This window comes from Peromyscus maniculatus, chromosome 10 (genome assembly GCF_049852395.1).
Source record: "Peromyscus maniculatus bairdii isolate BWxNUB_F1_BW_parent chromosome 10, HU_Pman_BW_mat_3.1, whole genome shotgun sequence".
Lineage (NCBI taxonomy): Eukaryota > Metazoa > Chordata > Mammalia > Rodentia > Cricetidae > Peromyscus > Peromyscus maniculatus.
Genome location: NC_134861.1, coordinates 74,090,687 through 74,112,465, shown reverse-complemented (window position 1 = coordinate 74,112,465; position 21,779 = coordinate 74,090,687). Strand labels below are relative to the sequence as shown.

At 36.0% G+C, this 21,779-nt stretch overlaps 1 long non-coding RNA gene across 1 annotated transcript; it reads right to left on the bottom strand.

Annotated features, from left to right (window-relative positions):
* Positions 1–524: 524 nt before the first annotated feature.
* On the bottom strand, positions 525–21,738 carry LOC143267526 (uncharacterized). The gene is made up of 3 exons (XR_013042667.1): positions 21,341–21,738; positions 1,076–1,279; positions 525–651 (listed from the first exon to the last, which is right to left on the bottom strand). It is a non-coding gene; the product is annotated as an uncharacterized LOC143267526 (long non-coding RNA).
* Positions 21,739–21,779: the final 41 nt, after the last annotated feature.

Genomic DNA, 21,779 nt, shown 5'->3' with positions numbered 1-21,779 from the left:
CGGCCCCAAGCAGTTTTTAATAGATCCTTGTCACGTTGGGCACCAGATGTAGATGTAACCAACTGTCTTATTAAATAAGAAACACAGAACCAATGTAAAAGAGAAAGCCAAGAGGTCAGAGCTCAGGGCTAAAATCTTACCTCCTGCAGTGCTCCTAGCTTCCCCAAAAGAGAGCTACTTCCTGTGTGTCTGTCTTTAAATAGTCTTTCTGTTCTGCCTTCTCACTGGTTGTAAATCCAAACACATGACTGTCTAGTCACTGCCTGTAAGTACAGCGCTCCAGGACTTAAAGGCGTGTGTCTCCAATGCTGGCTGTATCCTTGAACACATAGAGATCTACCCAGCTTTTCTACCAAGTGCTGGGATTAAAGGCGTGCGCCACCGCCGCCGCTGCCGCCGCCGCCGCCCCGAGCAACTTTATTTATTAACATACAATGAAAATCACATTTCAGTACAAATAAAATACCACACACACTTGTCTTTCTGAAATAGTTATTTGTTTCTTTTATTGTTTCACTGAGTCTATCAGGTCGATCTCAGTCCTCAGGGGTGACCTCGATCTGGAGGTGGTGGGAATGAGGGGTGGGCTGGGTGGAAGGGGAGGGGGGCAGGAAGGGGGAGAACAAGGGAATCTGTGGCTGTTATGTAGAACTGAATAGTATTGTAAAATAAAATAAAGAAAAGAAAATCATATTTCAGTACAAATAAAATACCACCATACACAAATATACAAATACAGTACACATACATATCACTATATGTCACTATATGTAAATATACATATGTAGATAAACTGTAGCCACTTCATCACAAATAATAACACATGGCAATATATAGATAAATAGAAATAGGTTAATTTAAGATGAAAGAGCTAGTTAGCAAGAATCTGCCATAGACCATACAGTTGGTAATTAATATAAGCCTCTGAGTGATTATTTTTATAAGCAGCTGTGGGACTGCAGGGCCGGGTGGGACTGGAGAAACTTCTGGCTACACTGGTCAAATATGATATACCCAGTGACACTCCCTTGAATAAATCTCATTTTCCATCTTTCAGCAGGTATCAATTACATACCACTTCTTTGTCAGGAAATGGGGCTTTGTGGCATTTTGCCCAACTCAGTGTTGGAATTTTGTCTTGTTTGAACCTGTGCAGGACTTATGCATCCTGTCGCAGGCTCTGTCAATCTATCCTGCTGTGTCTGCAAGGCAATGTACTCTTGGAATCATCCACCACTTCTGCCTCTTGCAGTATTTCGGCTTCTTCTTCCACATTTATCTGTGAACATTGAGGGAAGGTATTTGATGAAGAAATTCCATTTAGGGCTGAGTTCTCCAAAGTCTCTCACTATTTTAACATTGTCAAGCTGTGGATCACTGCATTAATTACAGTCGACTGCTTAGAAGAAGACTCTCTGATTAGGGTTGAATGATGATCTGATTTATGGGCATAGCAAAATTTTATGTTATTTTTATTGCTATACTCCTTTAACATAATAATAACAATAGGTTTTCCTCATAGGCTCGTGGCCTATCTAGTCTCAGTGTTCTTGACTGCTTTTGCAGTAGCAAAGTTTGGTTCATTATTTCTATAGCATTTGGGCCACTATTATACCAGTATATCTTGCAGACAAATGTTATAAGTAGTAGAGTTTGTTAATGGGTGATAATCATGTTTATTTCTCTCTCCCAATACCATGCAAAGTATCTTTCAGAATCATGAACTCTATTCAGTAGTATTGAGCTTCAAACTAGGCACCAGCTCAATTTCTTTATGTTAGATAAAATAAGGAAGTTGCGCCTTTATTGTCAGAGTTTGGATAGTACTCAATGGCCTTATATTTGAGGGAGCCTATGGGTGCTTTTGTCAATGACTCAAATTAATGTAACCCATTCCTGGCACCTGGAAATTTCCTAGGTGGTATACGATGTCTAGGGGCAAAATTGTCCCTTACATTATAGGAGATTGTATTAAACTTCCTTTCATATATGTATATATTTCAGGAAGTTACTACATTACTAGGTCTCCATATGATTTTCAAAGTTCTTTAATGTTAGTTGTTCCATCTTATGTTACCTCCTTTGCCTTGCTCTCCCATTCTCCTCCCCACTTAATTCTGCTTTCTCCTTTAGCTCTCTTTAAATTTGTGTGTGTGTGTGTGTGTGTGTGTGTGTGTGTGTGTGTGTGTGTGTGTTAATTTTAAGATATGAGTGTTTTGCTTGCATGTATGCCTGCATGCCAGAAGAGGGCATCAGACCCCATTATAGATGGTTGTGAGCCACCATGTGGTTGCTAGGAATTGAACTCAGGACTTCTGGAAGAGCAGCCAGTGCTATTAACTGCTGAGCCATCCTTCCATGCTCTTTTATCAATATACAATATTTCACCTTCCTTGGGAGATTCATTCTTCTTCCTTGTTTCCTTCCTAGGTACCTAATCTCTGTGGCTAGTAGATTCAAATGAACATATCTACCATTTAAAGTCTAAAATCTACATAGAAGAGAAAATATGTAACTAAACTTAAATTAATTTTAAATTCAACATGTAATGTCATCTGTTCCTCTAGAGAATATTTTATATGGAGGTATCATTATACATTATTCTAGTTTGTGTACCTCAGCATTCCCTACCTTTGGTCCTTTGCTACCCCATTCTTTTCCACAATTTCTTCCCATATCATTGATGCATATGCTTTCGTGACACACATTATCCACTCCCCACTTTATTACTTGCTCCTCACTTTATTATTTCCCCCTTAATTTTCATGGTAAGTAAATCACTTTTTAATTTTCCTTTCTGAGATACAAAACAAAATTCTGCCACGGTGATATTCTCCTGGTTTGTCAGTGTTCTAAGCTTTTATTGATAAATAGAGGTTTATGTGTTCTTTAAAGATATTCAAAGCATTATCTACCTTTTAAAGAAGATGTTATTTATATGACTACATTATAATTAATAACATATACAAAATATGTACTTTACATAAATTTAAACATATTTCAGGAATTTTATAACTAATTTTTAATGCTACTGTGCATATAGTGAAATCTTATAAATTAAACTTATTAAAAAAGGTATTTAAATTTTACAAAGACTATAAAATATTAAAAAAATTAAACTAGAACTAAGAAAAATAACATCATATAGTAGGACTTTCTTGATGGACTTTCTTTTGAGACCACCAGATCCTGATAATGACATGGAGACATTATTAATTATGAAAGCTTGGCCTTTAGTTTAGGTTTGTCCCAACTAGCTCTTATAACTTAATTTATCCTATTTCTATTAATCTACATTCTGCCATGTGGCTAGTTCCCTATCCTCCATAACGCATGTCTGACTTCCTCAGTGTCTTGCTGGCATCTCTCACCCAGCGAGAATCATTCCTAGTTCCTCTCTCTCCCTGGAAGTCCTGCCTAGCTCTGGACACTCAGCTCTTTATTAAACAAATCGGGTACCTTAGGCAGGTGCGGCAAAACATAAACACAACTTCACACAGTGTAAACAAATATCCTGCAATGATATTTATAAGGAATTATATGTTCATTTAATATCTCAAAATAATCATTTACTATTTATTATATAATTATTGGAATATTAATATAACTAAATAGGCCTGGGCCAGAATAATTAATTTCAACAATCCATATTGTGTCAATTTTTCTTCATAAAAATCCCTAAACTATATGTATTTTTCTAGTGTAATTGTAGGTATTTAATATAATTTTATGTAATGATTTGGGATACTCTATATTCTTGCCTTTTCCCCCTACAAGTCAATAAGTCAGTGCATTTGTTCTCTCTCTCTCTCTCTCTCTCTCTCTCTGATAAACACATTTCTTTTCATTTGACTTACATATGAGATGCCCTACCCAGGAGTGCACTCATCAAGGGGCTTTCTGTTGTCTCTGATCTCACCTTCTTTCCTTTTCAGCAGCTATCATGACTGCAAAGTGACAGAAGAGCTACAGTTTATTTTGGCAGACATTATAGCTTCAGGCTGCAACATATGAATACTAAGGTGTTGGGGAGATGTGTATGAAGCCACAATCACTTGTTCATATCAACACAGCAGTGAATTCATTATGTTTCGTAGCAGTGAATTCATTATGTTTCGTTTCATTAATTTTACAGTGCTGAAGTGGACCTTTAAAAAGTGTCTTGTAGGAGTGTTTTAGAAGTGAAAATATGAGCTACAAGTTATTTCATAAATTACTTTATGTGAGAACATACAATGATAAAAGTTATAAAACATATTGCCACTTTATAAACTAACTAGATTTGAAATAATGCTTTTGTTCATTAGAAAATCTCTAAGCAAATAATATTTTTTATTTACATGAATGTTTATTTTTAACTTAAGTGTGTAACCAAAAATAGAGATTCAATGATAATTATTCTTAAATCAAAATCATTGGCTTTGATAGGTAGACCTGTAAGATCTGCAGGCTGCTGTGAAATTGCTTCAAACAGCAAGTCAATTTATCCAACTATCAAGAGGAATAGGTTGCTCATAATGAATCCTGGCAGGTGCACTAGAAACCAAGTTGCTTAAAATCAGATAATCCATGAGACGGTTATTGATTTTTCTAGTGCTGTAAAAATTGCTGAAATTTTCTAAACCAACACTTCACTGTCAACATTTTTGGTGTAATGTCTTTTGTTATTCTACAGAATAGACGGACATGCAGATAATAATTTCATGCATGGAAGACTACAGTGTTCCTAAGTAACCCAAAGACTACATATTTTATGTATGTATGTATGTATATATATATATATATATATATATATATATATATATATATGTGTGTGTGTGTGTGTGTGTCTGGTTGTGTATGTATGTATATATGTATGTGTAAAAATATATTTTAAAAGAAGATGCGTTATATATAACTAATGTTTTAGAGTAAAAACAATGCCAAATTCACAATCTTTTCAGGTCAAACAATTTACTATACTTTTATTTTGAAACAGGTAAAATTCAGCAATCATTTAGTAACCTGAACTGGTTAGCTCTCACCATGTAACAGATTGTCTCTAAACTTAGCTTGAAAATCAACAATTTGTATGTCTGAATTTTGGCAATGTCACTTCTTGGGTGTCTCTGACTCTGGGAATCTAGTGATGCTTTTGTGAAGATGCTGGCTGATACTACAGCCATCTGAAAACTTATTTTGGGAGACAAGTGCCCCTTCCAGGATGGATTGTAGCCAGGAGCCCCCAATTTATTTGCCACATGGAACTCTCCACAGGGATGCCTGAGTGTCCTTATGATACGGCAGCTGGTTTTCTCAGAGCAAATGATCCAAGAGACAGAAAGCATAGAAAATGCTACAATGCTTTTTGTATCTCTGCTCAGAAGCCATACAACACCACATATACCATTTTCTATTGGTAATACAGACCAAAATTAACACCTCATATAATAGACATACACAATGTTGCAAATACTAAGAGCAGGGGATTGAGGGAATGTATAATGGAATTGGTCTATCACACTATTCAGCATATTCTACCACACGTCAATTCTCTGAACCATGTTCAAGCATTGAAATTAAAAATGTTTATGTTCTTAGAACACATTCATTTTTCTATTATAAGCTATTTAATTGATTAATATACAACCCCCACTATCATTTTTGTTTGGTTTTTAACCCGTCTCTCAGGTTGAAATAATTAAATAAAATAGGAAAATAAGTTCATTGTCCCTATTATGAGAATATTACTCATTTTTGCCATTTTTCTTGTGAGATGCATTCCCAGAGAAATATCATATGTAATTTAACACTGACAATGTTCTGTTTCTCTGAGGAACTTCTAAAGAGCAGTATAAAATTGATTATTTTTACTTCATTTTTTTTGTTTCATGAAATTAGAGACATGTGAAACTCCATTCCATTTATTGGGTTAACAATTTAAGTCTGAGTTTTTATGCTTTTGTCTGATGTTGGTATTCCCAATATTTATTTGTTTTGATAGTGGACTGGTTACACTTTTGCAGTTCAGTGAGGGTAAACTATTTTATTTAGAATCACACAACATTAACCGTATAATTTTTATAGAAAGTTAAGGAAGCATAGAAAGAATAGCATACTATACTATCATTGATTAGTTTGTTAGGTAGAATAAAGATGCATTGCAATCATATGATAAATTCCTATTTTTGTCATAATATTCTACAATAAGAATACCTCAATTTTTATTAGAATTTACTTAAAATATCATATAAAAGTTCTGGTTTCAGTTCAGAAAAGTAAAGACTTAGACATTTTCTTTATCACCTCTATTTTTATGAGGAGAATCTGGACAAACTGAACAGCAGCAACTTTCATACAATCCTTTAGAGAAGAGAAGTCACAGAGGTACAAAACTATCCTAGTATGTTGAAACACATCCAAGAAAACACGAGGATGATTGATTCCTTAGCTTTATACATAGTGTATAAGAACATGATCCTGAAGATCTAAGTCATGTGTTGAAAAAAAGTGTTGACTAGAGTATGGGCAAAATGCTTAAAAGGTGATGTCATAGTACAAGGCAGTGAAGGGTGCAGGATCTTACAAGACTGTCCACTTGCTGTTCATGAAAAGTATGACTGGGGAGAATATGGAGAGAATTTCCTGTCCCCCCTGTCATCAATGTTATGGTGATGGCAGGAAAGAGTAGACATTGTATAAGAGGAGAGTTACTTTCCTCTTCCTATCTCTCTCCCCCCACAACTCCTCTCTCCCCCATGATATGTAGGTAATAAAACAAAAGATGTTCACTCAGTTTTTCCTTAAGAACAATAGTATAATCCTGTACAGATCTTTAATAAGAACTGTACTCCAATGTTGTATAACCTATAAACAGAAAGCTTTAATAAGCAAGAAAGAGGTATTTAATCACACAGACTAGAGATGCCAGGGAAGAGAATGCTACTTCAGCTTGGCAAGCCATTTATCATACAGAGGTAGTAATCCTGAGACTGAGATTAGTCAAGGTTCTCTGTTCTGTAGAGTGTCTTTCACTGTATTGTCTCCTGTTCTGTACAGGATCACTTTAGTATGATATTATCATATTTACCAGTTATTTCCTAAGCCATTCGGGACCTATTTAGTTATTGCTAGGCCCATATATATTTTTTTCTCATTTTTTTTTAAATTTTATTTTACAATACAATTCAGTTCTACATATCGGCCACGGATTCCCTTCTCCCCCCTCCCGCCCATCTCCCCTTCCCCCCAGCACACCTCCCATTCCCACCTTCTCCAGGGCAAAGACTCCTCTGAGGACTGGGATTGACCTGGTAGACTCAGTCCAGGCAGGTCCAGTCCCCTCCTCCCAGGCTGAGCCTAGCGACCCTGCATAAGCCCCAGGTTTCAAACAGCCAACTCGTGCAATGAGCACAGGACCCAATCCCACTGCCTGGATGCCTCCCAAACAGATCAAGCCAATCAACTGTCTCACCCATTTAGAGGGCCTGATACAGTTGGGGGCACCTCAGCCTTTGGTTCATAGTTCATGTGTTTCCATTCGTTTGGCTATTTGTCCCTGTGCTTTATCCAACCTTGGTTTCAACAATTCTCGCTAATATAAACCCTTCTCTTTCTCACTAATTGGACTCCCGGAGCTCCACCCAGGGCCTAGCCTTGAATCTCTGCATCCAGATCCCTCAGTCGTTGGATGGGGTTTCTAGCATGACAATTAGGGTGTTTGGCCATCCAATTACCAGAGTAGGTCAGTTCGTGCTGTCTCTCGACCATTGCCAGCAGTCTACTGTGGGGGTATCTTTGTGGATTTCTGTGGGCCTCTCTAGCTCTTTGCTTCTTCCTACTCTCATGTGGTCTTCATTTACCATGGTCTCCTATATATTAAAGCTTTCGTCCTAAGTTTTTCTTATGTAAAGTTTTTGTTCCATTTTTATATTGATTTTTGCTTATGAGATTGAGATCTGGTTACAATATTCTAGATATAGATAAGCAATTTGCCCAACACAATTTATTAAACAGGTTTTCCTATCTCCTATGCATGTCTTTGGCATCTTTGTCAAAAAATCAGGGAGCTGTATTTGTGTGGGTTGTTTTGGGGCCGTCTTTATTGTTCCAATGTCCTATATGTCTGTTTTGTTTCAAAGTATAGTTTGAAATAGGATACTAAGATAATTATAATAATTTCCAGCATTATTTTGTCTGCTTAAGATTGTTTTATCTGGTTATAATAGTTAGTATTTCCATATGTTTTCCCTAAATTCTATAAAGGATAATCACTAGAATGTTCATCAGAACTTCACAAGGTTAATATCAATAAAGTCACCACACTGTGAGACCACTTAGATGGTCTTGCCTTCAATTAGACTCTAAGAAAGCTGACACAAACATCCAGGTGATGTCCTAATACTTTTGAGTGCTAGGGCATCATCCATCCTAGGTTGAGCTTTCTGTTATTGAAGCATGTTTATTAGTTCCAACTTAATTACAGGGCTTCATGGGAGGTAGAAAAGCAGCGACTGAGAGGTCTTAGCAGTCAAATATCTGTGTCCCAGCTCTGAATTTAGGTAGAACCTACAGTAAAGCATATGGACTCACACAAGCCCCAGTGGGGCATAAAAGCTACTTTAATGTCGTGAGTTAAATGGAGTCAAACAGAAGTCTCATTGGAAGAGCCTTGCCTCACAGATGATGTGAAAATGACAACTAAACACATTGTTATCACTTCTGTTTGATTAAGCTTATGGGAATAAAATTTTATGGGATCCTTCATAAGTTTATCATCATAATTAAAGTAGAAGTTTGTTTCATACCACATGTTGGAGAGAACATAAAATAGAACATACGTTATATGTGTGTTATAATTTTGCACATTATCTAATTATTTGCAAATAAATAAGAATCAAAATCACATATGAAATAATTATAGGGCTTGGCCTGGTGGCACACACCTTTAATCCTAGTGCTCAGGAGGCAGAGGCAGGTGAATCTACATGAGTAGATTCAAGGTAGTCAGTGTCAACCTGGTCAACATAGTAAGAACTGCCAGAGCAAATAGTGAGACCCTGTCCCAAAAATCAAATAAAATAGTTATAATATAAATATGCAAAATGATTGTAGAATACAACTTATTTAAATACAGTGTTGACTTTTTGCTATTACTATCACGTGGATAATTCAAATACATTACACACACACACACACACACACACACACACACACACACACACACACTGGTGTATAAAGTTATATAATCTCTAGCTACACACCAAGTAGGATGGTGGATGGTACGAGTAACAACTACTTTGCAGTCTAAAATTTCTTCTAGTAATCTTAATTATCTGAAGCTACTGGCAGTTGAAACCGCATGAACAGCCTCTGAGGCATATAAATATGTTTCTTGAGGTCTTGAGAGAACCATCACTTAAGCCTAATCAAATATATTTCATATAACAATGGCAAGCAGTCAATCTAGAGTAATAAATATGATGTATTTCCAACTTCAATTTAATTTTCCTCTTTGGAAATTTGAGTACAATCAAATTGCCAATCTCTTTGAACTTTTGTATATTTATTCACTTATCTGTTACATATATATTCTTTTCCCAAATCGAGCAGCAACGAGCATAAGCACTAACTTAAAAGATTTGGGTACTTCAGTCAATGTCACCTCAACATCAACAACATGGAGTAATGTTGCCCCAAGGAGCTGTAATGGTTTTCTAACTCCCTTCAAAGAAAAAATGTCCTAAAGGCACTGATTTTGAGGTACCCACTCCCAGATCTTTTCACTTCTAAAATTAGTTTGAGAATGTGTCTGCGACAGTTTTACTTCTTCCATTGAAGCAGCATAACTTCCTTTCTCATATATTCCAAAATGAAATACCTGCAACACGTTTCCTAATTTCAGTCATACACATGATTTGTAGTACTCACTCGAAGTGTCAAAATAGTTATATTTTGAAATATTAGTCACAATTGTGAGGAGTGAATGACTTTAATGAGTAAGTAACAAATCATCTAACAGAGTCAGAGGTTCATCACGCTTGCTTTCAAGAAAATTGAAGGGGAGCCTCAGATTGTCACACAATAAATCCTTAAAATAATTTTAATGATAGGATAAAGTGTGGGTGTTTTGCCCTACAAGTTAAGTGGTAACAAAAGTAATTGACCTACATTGCTATAATAAAACTTTTTAATTTTAACTGTTTGGGACATAGGCACTTATTTGGGACTTATATCTGCAATTTGTTTATTACAAGTAAAAACCTTTGCAATCAGCTTTAATTCTAGTATTATGCATGCAATAACAAACAAAATATTTCTGGTTTTAGTTATTCCTGGGTTTTTAAACAGACAGATGTCCTTGTACATATAGTTACTCAAGAATAAAAATGTGTGATATAGACATCTCGAGTAGTTTCAGCCTTGTTCTGTAGTGCAGTAGATACCTAGTAGAGGTCGTATAAATGTTGTGTTAAGATTCAGAAGTTCTAGCCGGGGCGGTAGTGGCGCACGCCTTTAATCCTAGCACTCGGGAGGCAGAGGCAGGCAGATCTCTGTGAGTCTGAGGCCAGCCTGGGCTACCAAATGAGTTCCAGGAAAGGTGAAAAGCTACACAGAGAAACCCTGTCTCAAAAAAAAAAAAAAAAAAGATTCAGAACTTCTTAGGTAGTTGGAAGAGTTCTTTTTTTTAAAGATTTATATATATTTATTTGGCTATACTAAAATGTTACAGTATAGTTGAAACATTAGCAGCTAATTTTTTATTTTATTTTTCTTTATTAAGAAGTTTTCTACTCACTCCTCATGCTATCCACAGACCCCCTTCTCCCTCCTTCCAACCCCAGCCCTCTTTCCCAAGCCACCCTGCACCCCACAATCCCACAAATCGAGGTCTAGTTGGAAGAGTTCTATTAACAAGGGAAATAGAACTCGGTCTATTTCTCATCCCCATTTTATTTATCATTACTGCTGTGCTGTGACAAATTTATAGTCTCACATAGTCCACGTTTATTTTGCCTCACCTTAGATGGTGTCAATGGGATCAAACAACAATGCAATGAAATGTTGACATAAAACGAGACAAAACAAACTTTTTCTAATTTAAAGTCAACATCTTAGGTATTTTTATGCCAAATAATTGCCCCATTAACTATTCTACCACAAAATATTCTAGTTTCATTTTAATAAAGCATTTAATTTCTACCTAGCACAAATCTAGCTTCATCAATTGCTGTTAGCAACTGATTTTATAATCCTATGTAACATTTTTAGACAGTTGATCTGCTATAACATTTCTTAGACTGAAATACTTAAACAGCATATATTTTCATCACATGTTATTAAAAAAAAAGAATAGACTAAGAATCAGGGAACAAATAAATGAATTCTGGATACAGGCCATATTCCTGGCTTTCAGCTGGCTGCCTTTTAACTGGCTCATCACATGATATAGAAAGAGATTCATCTTTACATCTTCTACTTCTTATAAAGCCAATTATTCCTTTATGAGGATCATAAAGAAATGACTAACAATTCTATTGACCCTATTAACCTCCTAAATGCTTCCCATGCTACTACTGTATCACTGGGAGGTAGCAGTTCAATTTATTATTTTGTGGGGAACAATTCAGTCCTCAGTACCAAACGTATCTATGTCTTGGAAATAATAAAAGAATATTTATAAAATTTAAAAATTAAAATTTTTAGATAATTATAAATATGTCACATAATATAAAATATGAACATTACCAGATATATTTAATAAACCTAAGATTAAGTGTTATTCCTTTATGAAATTTCAATATGCCTTTTTTAAACTAGTATAATATGTAACTTTACCAGGCATGATGTCACAAGTCTATAGTCTAAAACTCAGAAGCCTGAGTTAGGATGATCACAAGTTTGAGGCCAGCCTAGTCTATTTAGAAAGTACTATGAAATAAAGGGCTATACAGCAAGGTGATATCTCAAAGCAACAATGCCAACACCAATAACATGAATCATTTTCAGTTGCTTATAAATACTGTGGCATTGACTGAGTCATTAGCACATAAAGTAACATGTCTGCACATTAATCTTATCTTTCATTAGAATAATATTTAAGTATTTATTTAAAGTTTATACATGGAGAATATAGATATACATTTTAAAAGCAGTACTAAAGTGTAGAAAGACATCCTAGATCCTCTTTTCTACAGTGAGGGAACACCTAGGACATAGTTGTTTACAAAGTAGGAGTCTAATTCTAAACACATGACTATAACCTACCTATAGATGACTACACACACACACATACACACACACACACACACACACACACACACACACACAAACACACACACACCTTTATACTAGGAGTTAAGTTAGACCCTTGGAGACAGATTTTTATTTTTCATTAGGAACAGGAAATAATCTGGAATACACACCATTTATCATTATTATTTTATCTTATTGTTATTATAGTTCTTCCTTTTAACAATATGACAGAAGAAAAGAAATGATCGGTAAATATGAATTAACTTATAATATCACTAAAAGTAATAGCTCACTGAAAAAGATCAGAGTTTAAATTTTCAAACAAATACTATTAAATTTGTAATATTAGGGTTATGAAGTATTTCTCCACAAGTACCTTATTTTTGCCTTCATAAGTACTGAACTACTTATGTAAGAATCATATAATATATTAATTTGCCAAATGGATGAAACAGCCATAGCTAAAATATTGCACCATATTTTTCCATTCTTATTCTCATGATTCTGTTTTTCAGAAAGTGTATTTATAATAGAGACAGTATAGACCATTATAGACTGGAATAATACACTTTGCTACATTGGCTTGTTTGAACATGAAGAAATCTTCCTGCCTCCACCTCCAAAATGTAAATGATTAACCTTTGACTTCAGTAATTTATCATTACCATTTTCTCCTGCCTCAGCAGAACACAGCAGACTGGATAATTAATAAGGTACAGAGGTTTATTTAGCTTATGGTCCTATCATCTGAGCAATTCAAAGACATGACACTAACATCAGGTGTGAGCTTCTTACTGCATCATAATATGGCTGAAAGCATAAGATAAAACAAGAGTGCTAATCTAAGGTTCTCATTTCCTATTCCTATTCAAACCTGATTTATGGAAACTCAGGCATAAGTTCCTAGTGTAGATCAGATACATCATGCCCTTCAGAGTGTTCCTGAATTGAAGTACTATTCCTGATGAAAGCAGTGTTCTAATGTGGGGCTTTTGGGATACGGTTTTATATATATATATATATATATATATATATATATATATATATATATATATATACAGATTGGAGCTCTGTATTCATCAATGGATTAATATATTGATGAATTAAAATAATGAATATACTACTATGCATCCATACTGTTATAGGGTAAACTGTAGCTAGCTAGTTGGGCCTAGCTGGAAGTATGTAATATGCCACCAAGGCAATGTCTTTGAAGGAAGTTTGCTTGTTTTCACTCTGTGCTCCTTTTGATGCTTCCCAACATCTATGAGTTGGTCAACTTTGTTGTGCCACAAGATTTCCTCCATGATTTCTGCCCAGATCTACAAGATTAGAATTAGTGAAGCCAAATGACCACAGATTGAAAGTTTCTGCAAGCATTTGCCAAACAAATCTTTCCTGCTTCTAAGTTATTATATTGAGTATTTGTTATAGAAAATTCTAGCTAACTCTGATTCAGACACATACAACTTGGGGGATACATTAAAACATTCTTCATGTGCTACATAAATTCTATTCTTTTCAAAATCAGCAACCCAGCAAGACCACCCATATTAAATATTAAGAACAGGGAAAATTCTTCTTTATCCCATTACCTTGCCTCCAGAGAAGTTTGGTACAAGTTTTGGCCCTCCAAAGTCTCTCACAACCCTCCTGCCATGACTTTGATGGACCTATCCTCTGATTCATCTCTAGTTGTATTCAACTGGTAGCGTATTAACTTGACTCAAACTGCAGACGAATAACTCTATAGTTCTGGAACCCTGATGATATTCTTGCTCCTATGGTTTTACTAAGGAGTTCCCTGGTTGAGTCTCTGCCCCTATATCAAGTTTTACTGTGGATTCTCATTCTGCTCTATATATCATCTAACATATATAGAGAAGAAATCATGTATCCATCCTCCTGGGTTATTTGAACCTATAGAAATATCAGGAATAAATATTGCTAAATATTATCATCTGTATCATCAAAGTCTGAGTTTCACCTAGACCTGAATGGCCTACAAATGGTGAAGGCAAGTTGTGCTATGATGGACTATGGGGAATAAAAATCTTGGGGAGTATAAGATATGATGAACTGACTGCTAAGATTCTTCCCTCATAGAACTTTGGTATTGTAATGGGAGTTAAACGCTGAAGATTTCTGAGAAACATTCTGCATTAATCATGGCTCACTGAAGGACCAGAATTGAGAGAATGAATACAAGGCTGTATTACCCATCCCATGCCATTCAAACATATTCCAAGCAAACAAATCCCACTTAGTAATACATTCTTTCTATTGCTTCCTCTAGAGAATCCTGACTAATACATGCTATAGTTGTAGGAAGGGATTCTGTCCTTTGATCCTTTGATGATGTTAATATCATTAACAATTACAACTCCTTTGAAACTGCTGATATTTCTCTGCTTGGTACATTTTTTTTTTTTAATTTTACAACACTATTCAGTTCCACATAATAGCCACAGATTCCCCTACTCTCCCCCTCCCGCCCCCCTCCCCCTCCCCCCAACCCACTCCCCATTCCCACCTCCTCCAGATCAAGGTCTCCCCCGAGGACCGGGATCGACCTGATAGATTCAGTCCAGGCAGGTCCAGTCCCCCCCTCCCAGACCGAGCCAAGCATCCCTGCATAAGTCGCAGGATTCAAACAGCCAACTCATGCAACGAGCCCAGGACCCGGCACCACCGCACAGCTGCCTCCCAAACAGATCAAGCCAAATGACTGATGGCTCAGCCGTTCAAGGCTAGGCTCACAACCAAAAATATAAGAATGCTTGGCACATTTTTAATGTCTTTTGCTCTGTTTTTTGTTTGTTTGTTTTTGTTTTTTGTTCTCTTCAACTGTACTCCTGTTGGAAGGAAGAGAGTCATAGCCATGACAAACCCATCCTGTACTGAAATTTCCTCTGCAGAACACATTAGTTCATCATTTAAAAATTCAATCTCACTGAAGTCCTCAGAATTTTTATAGAATATACATTCTCTGTCAGAAGATAAGGTTCCTGACTTTTAGCATAGGTCCTTTTTACCTTCTAAAACCTCATACACCAAGACTCCAATCAATGTCAACATTCTTGTCAGTCTTCTAGTTTTCAAAGCATCCCCCCAAAAATCCCATTTATCTATGCTTACATCACTGTAACACTCCTCTATCCTAAAGTCCAAAACTCTTTCACATTCCTCCTACAAACAAGTTCCAAAGGCCCAAGAATCACATAGTCATGAACATAGTAATGACTCCATTTCTTGGTACACTTTACTTAATTTTCTAGTTCTATGAGATAATACTTGTCAAAAGACACATAAGAAAGGAAGGGTACATTTTGGCTTAAGTATGAGGTGGTATAATTTCTCAATACAGGGAGGAAAACGTCAGGTCTCTGAGCAATTGTCAGTTTTACTCACAGTTGTAGCAGGGTCTTTCTTTGGACTACCAGTTCCCAAATAATGACACAGAAACTTATTACTAATTGTGAAAGCTTGGCCTTAGCTTAGGCTTGTTCCCAACTGTCTTTTATAACTTAAGTTGACCTATTTATATTAATCGAAGTTCTACCACATATTTCATTACCTCACCTCAATACTGTACATCTGACTTCCTCTGCACCGCACTGGCGAATCTCCTGCCTCTCAGATTCTTCCCCCAAGTTCTTCTCTAACCCTGGAACTCTTGCCTCTCCTCTCCTCTCGAGCTATTGTTATTCAGCTCTTTATTAAACAAATAAGAAGGTGCTTTAGGCAAGTGAGGTAAAACAGAGACATCCCCTCACACAGTGTGATCAAATATCCCACACACATATTAAAGAAGCACCAAATAATGAATGCAGGTGTTTAGTTTACTTTTTCATTCATTCTGGGACTCTTATCCATTAAGTGCTATGACCAATACATCCGAACTACTCTGGAAACACATTCGAAGATATACCCAAAGGTTTATTTCCATAATCATGATAAATTCTATCACATTAACAATAAAGTTTACCTACCATAATTTCAGAGTCTTCTCTTGTGTTTGCTTGTTGTTCAATAAATTTATGCAACATTAAATGTTCATATTATGACAAAGACCACTTTTTCCTCATTAATTATCATTTTATTATTAATTGAATCTATTTTGGTAATTTCAGGCATATATATATATATATATATATATATATATATATATATATATAAATTTCATATTGAGCACGATCGGTCCTGCCCTTTACCACCTCTATTTTATTCTCTCTACAAATTCAGTTTTCACACTCATATCTATTTGTTTTGTTTTGTGGAGCATTGATTTAAACCAGGGCTGTCCATGTCATTATCACTTTATAGAAATTTGTTGGAGCCTGGTAGGCTCCACAGTGGGTACATAACTAAAATCAATAACTTGCCCTTATGCAGAATCTATCATCAGTAAGGAATAGGTACCTGAGTAACTCCCTTGCCCAGACCAATCATTGGTTGGCCCAATGCAAATAAACACAGTCACTGTCAGTTTATGATTGTATTGGGCACAGAGGAAAACATTTCAATCTTTTACCCTATCCTTTGGCTCTTATATGATTACCAACACTTCCTCTACAAAGTCTATCATAAGTTCATTTATATTCTTTATAACATTTATTATTATTTTTAAATAAATAGTAGAGTAAAAGAGAAAAAAGGCTTATATCTTAAGAGTGAGAGTAGGGAGAACATGGAAAAGATTTGAGCGAAGGTATCTGGGAGGTGCTGGGGGAAGTAAAGGTGATTAGAAATTGACATAATTCTATTTTAATGAAAAATACATATGATTTTTAAAATTTAAGTTGTTAATCAATATCAGTTTCTTTAAAAAATAACCTCCCATGTATAAGATTCACCTCTTGTACTCTAGATGTCTAATAAACATCACATATCAGGAGATTCACCTCCTATACTTTAGACACACAATACATATCACATAAGTTCCTCTTCTTTAAGAAGAATCTTGCAAGAAAATTTTAAACAAGATGAAAAAGAAAATAAATGTGAGAGAAGATATCAGTGATAAGATGGCATAATATTTGGATAATGGACAATAATAAAACATGAAAGAACATCACAGTTATATAACAGGCAACAGAAGTCATGGTATTTGGAGGCAATAATGCAACATGGGTGAGGTAGTGTCTTAGTTAGAATTTCTATTGCTGTGACAAAATACCATGATCAAAAAGCAAATTTGGGAGGAAAGGATTTATTTGGTTTATACTTCAGCATTGTTGTTCATCACTTAAGGAATTTAGAACAGGGCAGGATCCTAGAGGCAGGAGCTGATACAGAGGACATGGAAGAGAGTTGCTTACTGGCTTGCTTCCCCTGGCTTGCTCAGCCTGCTTTCTTATAGAACCCAGAACCACCATCCCAGGGAAGGCACCACCCACTATCGACTGGACCCTCCCACATTGATCACTAATTGAGAAAATGCCCTACAATTGGGTCTCATGGAGGCATTTCTTCAACTGAGTCTCCTTCTGATGACTCTAGCTTGTGTCAAGTTGACACACAAAACCAGCCAGTACAGGTAGGATTGTGCCTGAGCAGATCAGAAGTAGGGAAATGACAGCTAAAGTTTGATTTTAGTGATAGACAGAGGAATCAATAGGTTATATTGATCATAAGTGATGCTTCTTCCTGAATCAATCCCCTCCCCTTTTCTGGATATAGTCTGAAAGTAATTCCAGGCAACTTTTGTAAGGTCCTATTCCAACTAAGCTTTAACCAACACAGCAAGTCAAAATGATTTATACTTACCATCTGAGCCTAAATACTTCCACTTAGCAACATTCGAAACTTCTTCTAACCTGAAGTAGGTGACCTTACAACATAAGAACCTGCAGCCTTTCAGATGACCTAAGCATGTGCTAACAATAGCATGACCTAAGTCACTATGTATTGTCTTTTATCATAGTTTTTTTAAATTGTAAGAACAAGTGTTTATTCAGTTATGTAGATATTGAAATTGGAACAGCAGCTACCTGCTACTGTTGTTGATATATATTTGGTTCTTGTCAGAACATCCTTGGTTATCAAACAATAGAGTAGAAAAAAATTGATGAACAGGCCTTCCTTTTCTTTATGAAATCTTGACCTTCCCTGTTCAGAATCCCTTTTCTCCTTGTTTAACTTTCCTCAATGCTTTATTATGTTTCAACATAGAAAACTGTATATAAGTTTTTATATTTCCACTATAACCCAAAGCTGTATAAATACATACATCATGGAGCTTTTGTTTGTTTGTTTTTTGCTTTGCCTTCTATTGTATCTCAATTTTCAAAATCAGTTCCTACTCAGGAATATTAATATAAATTGAGTTGAACCTAACTTATTCCTAAATGGAAACAGTTATTATTTTGCTAAAATTAAACATGTATTTACCAAACCTAAAAGAATAAAATAGTATGTTGCAGTATAAACTGATATAGTCCAAGACTTTATATAAATACAGATTTAAAAACCTGATGAAAACTGTAAACGAAACATATACATTATATTCCTAAGTTTGTTTAAGTGATTTCATTTTAGAGATTAGCCTAAATCTTCTCATAAGCAAGACATTTTCTCCTTTGAAATGTCTTAGATTAGTTCATGCATAGCTCATGCTTTCTATCTTGGGGAAGAAAGGAGTCTGGATTTACTGACTAATGCTATTCTTAAAATAATCTGCTAATTCCTGTATTTGGAAGAAAGAAACATGCTCAATATGAGTGTCATTTATTCAAGAATTACCACAATCTGCAAGTTTCTAAGTCACAAGAATTTAAAAAGTCAAGTGTAGTAAATCATTGAAAAAAGAGTGCTAGTAACAGCATGCCAAGAAAACATACAGTTTTTGAAAGGTTGTCCTTGCTTCTGAGGAAGGCACTGAATGAAGGATGGGGTGATTAGTGCTTACTGATGTAGGCGATGTTTATGACTCACAGTAGTTACCATAAGTAATAACAGTATCTAAAAAAATGTTTCTCTCCCATATGACTTTTTCAAAAGACTTAGTGTTAGTTGCCCTTCCCCTCGACCCAGTTCTCTCAACCTTCACCCCTGTAATCCCTCCTGCCCTGTTGTTCCAAACCTCCCTTCCATGTTACCTGTGTTCTTTTATTCTGCTCCTATAATAAGCCACTGGATACTTGATACTTTCTTAACTTCTGGATAGTCTAACTTGAATAGACATAGCTAAAAATTTAAATCTGGAATCAACTTCTACAGAAGAGAGAGAACAAGTATCCCTTCTATTTTTAGACTTCATTCAGAATGATTATTTTCAGATCCACATATTTAACTTCAAATTTCACAGTTACATTTGCAGCTGAATTAAATTTTATTGTGTATGTGTACTACATTTTCATTATCCATTCTTCAGTAGATGTATATATGAGCTCTTTCTATTCTTATAGTGTTCTGAATAAATCATCGATGAGTGTGGATATGCAAGTATCTCTGCAGTAGGGTACAGAGTTGTTTGGATATGTTCAGGATTGATTAGGCTGTGTTATAGGGTACATCTATTTCTTGCTTTCAGAGGAGACTCTATACTTACAACCATAATGGCTCTATGACTTAGCACTCCAACAGTGTATCCCCCTAAATTGCATAAAAAAATAAATACAAAAAAAGGAGTTTAAATATGATTACCCTCTATTGGGGAATAATTCCTCAGTCAAAAAACCTAGGGCTAAGTTATTAATTGAAACTGCATGGCCTTTTTCTCAGACATACCACTGACTAGCTCTTACATTAAACTCAGCCCATTTCTGTCAATCTATATGTTGCCATGTGTCCTGTGGCTTTACCTGTGTGCCATTGCATGCTGTTCCCTGGATGGCGGCCTGGTGTCTGCCTACTCAGCATTCCTCTTCCCAGAATTCCCATTGTCTGCCTACCCCACCTATACTTCCTGCCTGACTACTGGCCAATTAGCAATTTTATTAAACCAGTGTACAAAAGTATTTCCCACAACATGGTGGTGGTATCTCTTCACAGCAATAGAAACCCTAAGACAATGGGCCTTAAAGAAGAATCTTGTAACAGGAATTGCTAAGGTTCTTATAATAAAAAACCAGGGACCAGATATTGGGATAAATATTGAAAGATCTGAGAGACAAACGAACAAGCCACTGTTATATCTTACCTCTGGGACTTCTCAGCCTGAAAAAAACCTCAGTTCCTTTCTCCTCATGACTTATATACCTTTCTCTGCCCAGCCATCACTTCCTTTCTAATGCTGGAACTAATGGCATGTGTGCTTCCCAAATACTGGGATTACAGTTGTGAGATCTCAATTGCTGGGATTAAAGGTGTGTGCCACAACTGCCTGGCTCTTTTTCTATCCTAGACTGAGTCAATCTCATGTAGTCCAGGGTGACTTTGAACTCACAGAGATCTGGGGAGATCTCTACCTCTCAAGTGCTAGGATTAAAGTTGGGTGCCACCACTGCCTGGCCTCTATGTTTAATCTAGTGGCTTGTTCTGTTTTCTGATCTTCAGGCAAATATTTTTCGGGCACACAATAGAGCACCGCAGAATCTACTTCTATTATTATGTTAAATGGACACAGAATTAAAATATCCAGCAAATATCTATCTTTGTAACTATGGATTAGTACACTTTTCAACTCTCATCAGAAAAGATACATTTTGTAGTAGAAGGTGATTAATACAGAGACTCACAACTGGTCAACATGCAGAAAATAAGAGAGTGCTGAATGCTGAGCTCTAAACAGATCATCTTATCATACTCTCCCCAACAAGATTCAGGGATCATTATGAAAAAAGGGGCATGAAGAACATGACACAAGCATCACTGAACAGACTCAACATGTTACATATTTACACATATATGCTAGTGAAAAACTATAGGCTGCAATTTGAGAGGGGACAAGAAGAGAAGAGAGGGTAGGAGTTGGAGGCAGAAAAGAGGAGGGGGAAGTGGTGTGGTTATTTATATATTAATTTATCAAAAAAATTAGAAGCTTTTACAAAAAAATATAAAATCCAGAGGTAAAGGAAGACTGCCACAAAACATTATTTTTTCAGACATGATAGGGCCATCACACACACATTCACAGTTCTGTGAAGAAATGCACAAGACCTACCAGATCAAGCCACCGAAAAATACCATCCTCGATAGGGGAGGCTCCTGAAGTCCCACTCTTTACCCTGGCACTGTTGGCAATTGATTCCTGTTGTGGGAGTGAGAGTGTCAGTTTTCTTCAGGGATATGAACCTTGATAAGTCAATAGATGGGGCAACACCTGTGTACAAACCAACAGCACTGACTGGACTCAGTGAGCTTTTAAAAATCACATGAAGTCGAGAGGAGGAAGTGGTTGGTGGAATATGTGTGGAGTCGGAGGAAAAGGAAGAGTTGTGGATTTTTATCAACATATGGTGTATACACATATGAAATTCTCAAACAATAAAATGAAAGCATGAAGTGACCCCTCTCTGTCTCTTTCTCTTCTGTGCAATGTGCTCTTTCTGCTGGAGTGACGGGGAAGGTAACACAGTATTACATCATGCTCATTTTATCAT